This window comes from Nelumbo nucifera, chromosome 1, assembly GCF_055504915.1.
Source record: "Nelumbo nucifera cultivar China Antique chromosome 1, China Antique-T2T, whole genome shotgun sequence".
NCBI lineage: Eukaryota > Viridiplantae > Streptophyta > Magnoliopsida > Proteales > Nelumbonaceae > Nelumbo > Nelumbo nucifera.
This window is the reverse complement of record NC_142649.1, coordinates 26757888-26762218: the sequence shown is the minus strand read 5'-3', so window position 1 is coordinate 26762218 and position 4331 is coordinate 26757888. Positions and strand designations below refer to the sequence as shown.

The window sequence follows — 4331 nt, the reverse complement described above, 5'->3', positions numbered from 1 at the left end:
TGCATATTTGATAAAAAGGGTGTGGTTCAGATCTATATACATTACTTTTCATTGTTGAAATCAGAATTCAGATCTGAATACACAGAGAAAAAAAAAATTGTGTGCTTCAGATCTGCATACATTCACTGTCATTGCTGAAATCAGAATGCAGATTTGAGCACACAAGAAAAAAATTTTAAGTCTGCTTTTCTAGTTTCTGTAGTATGCATTCTAGTCTTGCATATTTGATAAAAAGGGTGTGGTTCAGATCTGTATACATTACTTTTCACTGTTGAAATCAGAATTCAGATCTGAATACACAGAGAAAAAAAAAATATACATAGCTGTTCTAATTCAGTAGTATAGCTGGTAGATGTAGTTATTCAGATCTGCACACACTCACATTACTGATTTAGGTAATCTTTTCTTTTAGTTCTACACTAGTTAATCTGAATTCTCTTTCCTTTGTAGTAGGATTCAGATCTGTATTTTCTGATATCTATAGTATAATTCAGATCTGAATTTTCCTATTACTGTTAATCTGATTTTTAGCTCTGCATACATTGCTGATTTTTAATTCTGCATCTTAGAATTCAGATTTGAATGCAATAGCTTTCATTACTGATGAAGCTGGTCTTCTTTCCTATTGCTGAATTGCTTCATATTTGGTTTCTGTTTTTGTTCAGTAGTATAGTTGTATTACTTCTTTGTGTTCTATTTCATCTCAAAAGAAAAGAAAAAAAAGAAAATTATCAATATATGGCTGAATGATGCATAGGCGGCTAGTACAGTTCTGATTGCATTAACTGTGATTTATAGAATTCAGACCTGAACTTATTGCTATAATTGCTTGCATATTTTGTGGTTCAGATCTGATCTCACTGCTTATCACTTTTGCAATCAGATCTGAACACTTAATGAAGCATTTTTGTTCTAACTTGGTGCTTTCAATTCAGAGTTTCAGATCTGAAATCAGACCTGTATTCACCATGATTTCAGATCTGAAACCCACATCAATTCTGAGATTTAGCAGGTCTTATGGGAAGCAAGTTAGAACAGTCCTGATATATAGACTTGAAACTTTGCTACCATTCATAACCACTGATTTCGGATCTGTATACACCAATTCTCCTTGCTGAATTCTCATATCAGCCCTGATCACAGTAGATGGCAGCCATTCAAGCTGCTGAAATCTAAGAGATCTGAATGTGTAAATGATTTATGCGTTTACCCTCATAAATTTCAGATCTGAATGTGTAAAAACCATGCATAGCATCTGTACTCATTAAGGTTAGTGGTGTAAACTCAGATTGCAGATCTGAACTCATTATAGTTGCTATAGCTTCTGCTCTTTTTGGTCTGCTTTTTCTTATGAAAATAGTGAGACTTCAGATCTGATTACCTTACTAATCACTTCTGCAATCAGATCTGAACACAACTGTACTATTCTCAGTGGCTGCCGAATTCAGATCTAATCTTAGTAGCAGTCACAGCTATTCTAAGCATCAGTAGCTGCTGTTATTGCTGTTTTCAGTAGCTTCTGAGATTTCAGATCTGATCTCAATTTTGTGTAGAACTGATGTCTAAATTGCTATCTCACAATCCTATTTACACTGATTTCAGCTCTGTGTTTTGACCTTCAGTAGCACACAGTAGCCTTTCCATTTGAAGCTCAGACCTGAACACAGTCACTGCTGATCCGCATATGGCTGTCCTCAGTAGCTGCTAAGATTTCAGATCTGTTTATTACTATTCTCAGTAGCTACTAAGATTTCAGGTCTCAGCAGTTCAGATCTGTGTAATCTCATCACTGATTTCAGCAATGTGAAGAGAAGGAATTTGTAAACTGTTGTTCTACTCTCAAAGGTTACTGATTAAGAATTTGTAAATTGCTACTAAATTTTGTATATTGAATAAGATGTTGGTTCAGATCTGCTTTTAGTTAGCTGCATTTATTTATTTTAGGATGTAGGTTTTTGTATTCCAATAATTCACTACATTTTCAGTTGTAATAAGATTAGTTATTTATTTTCTTTTGTGAATATTGGCCTTTTTATTGCTTTGACCTTTACAATTTATGACAAGCAGACCTGAACTAGAGGAGATCCTTTACGACCCGGAGATTGAACGGACTCTCCGTGTCTGTTTGAGAGCTGCTAGGCAAGTCAGACAAGAAGCACAAGAAATGGCTGAACAAAGAACTATGATGGATTATGCTAAGCCCACCCTCACCGGGACTGCCTCCAGCATTATCAAGCCAACTATTGCTGCCAATAACTTCAAAATTAAACTGGCCATAATCCAAATGATACAAAATACGGTTCAATTTTGTGGTATGGCCCATGAGGATCCGAATGCCCATATTGCTAACTTCTTGGAAATCTATGACAGCTTCAAACACAATGGGGTAAGTGATGATGCCATTCGGCTGAGGTTATTCCCATTTTCTTTAAAGGATAAAGCCAAGGCTTGGTTGAACTCATTACCGATAGGATCTATAGCCACGTGGGATGAAATGGCTAGCCGATTCCTCTCTAAGTATTTTCCCCCCTCTAAAACTACAAAAATGAGGAATGATATTACTACCTTTTTCCAGCAAGAGGGGGAATCTCTCTATGAGTCCTGGGAACGTTACAAGGAGCTACTAAGGAGGGTTCCTCACCATGGCCTTCCGATTTGGCTGAAGGTGCAAACATTTTATAATGGTCTGACCGATTCAAACAAGACCATCCTAGAAGCAGCAGCTGGGGGCTCCATAAACAATAAGACTCCTGAGGTTGCCTATGCACTCATCGAGGAGATGGCAACCAACAACTACCAATGGCGTTCAGAAAGGACACCAGTTAGAAAGCAGCATGGCCTTCATAATGTGGATACATACACAGCTCTCTCTGCACAAATAGGAGCACTTAGCAAAAAATTTGATGAGATGCAAATGGCAGCTATGCATGTACAGTATGATAAGTGTGGGGGAGGCCATAATAGCACTGAATGCCAAGTTGGCAATCAGTCTTTTCAGTCCACAGAACAAGTAGACTTTGTTCGCAACTTTACAAGACAGCCAGGAAATCAGTACCATCATGCCCATAACCCCGGATGGAGAGGCCACCTGAATCAGCCATGGCAGAATCAGCATGCACCTAAGCCTTTCCACCAAAACTTCCATCAGCCGGAACCGAAATCTAACTTGGAGGAGCTGATGACCAAGTTCATAGCTAGTGCGGAAACTAGATTTGAGAATAACGAAACATCGATAAGGAACTTGGAAACTCAGGTTGGGTAGCTAGCACAGATGATTTCAGAAAGGGTTCCAGGTACCTTACCTAGTAACACCATGGTAAACCCAAGGGAACAAGAGGCTGTTGGGAGGATTCCCAATTCAGATACTTAGTCATAAACTGTCTTACTTGTTTTCTGTTTTTATTTTTCATAGCATTTAAGTTTAGTTAGTTTTTCTTAGAATTTAATTGCATAAAGATACTGATCTCCTCTTCTAGTTTGCAAGTGATTTCTAGCAGAAGAAGTTTTCCACCGACAACATATTGCAGAATTTAAGAATGATTTTCAGGGAAGTCCTCTAAACACCTCTTATTACTTGATGATGCTCTTGCTAGTTTTATTGTAACTCCCTAACACTACGAACATTGAGGACAATGTTCATCTTACGTGTGGGGGAGTGAGCCTGAGAACTAGAATTTGGGGGCTGAAGCCATGCACCTCATTCACCCCAACACACATTTGCAGGCAATGACATATCCAAGTAAACTGGAACCTCCCAAGTTCATTGCTATTTATTAGGTGATTTTTAAGAAGGAATACAATGAGTTGAGGGAGACTGATGTACTTGTTAAGTTTTTATTCTTGTGAATAACCCAATTTGATATATGCATGAGAAAAGGGGAGCTGAATATGTCTTTCAGCATGACTAGCCCTAATTACCTTCATGTGTATGAAAGCACTTGATTTCATTGTTAATGGTCAAGGAAGCTAGTGCACATCTGAATTACTGATACATGAGATTCAACCCAAAATGACTCCGCTATTTTGAGTTGAATAGTATAACTAGCAACTCAGAATACGAGTCTTTTTATCTACCTCAAGCATGTGACCAGTGTGAGATGGAGCATAAAATGCACTCACACAAAAAAAAAAGGGTGAGATGGAGCATAAAATGCACTCACCCCTAGAAATAAGTAATGATGGTGACAGTTGAGGTCCAAGTGGGCATACTAAGTTGAACTCTCATTAAGATAAATTTACAGATGTGAAACTTAGTGTAATTTGATTATTAACTTTGATAATTAAGGAGCTGAATTATATATTGATTGGGAGTGAAGGCTGGACTTTGATGA

General features: G+C 37.7%; 1 non-coding gene across 1 annotated transcript; it reads right to left on the bottom strand.

Moving 5' to 3' along the window:
- Positions 1-2542: 2542 nt before the first annotated feature.
- On the bottom strand, positions 2543-2649 carry LOC148803029 (small nucleolar RNA R71). Its single transcript, XR_016081699.1, has one exon. It is a non-coding gene; the product is annotated as a small nucleolar RNA R71 (small nucleolar RNA).
- Between the last annotated feature and the right edge of the window lie 1682 nt (positions 2650-4331).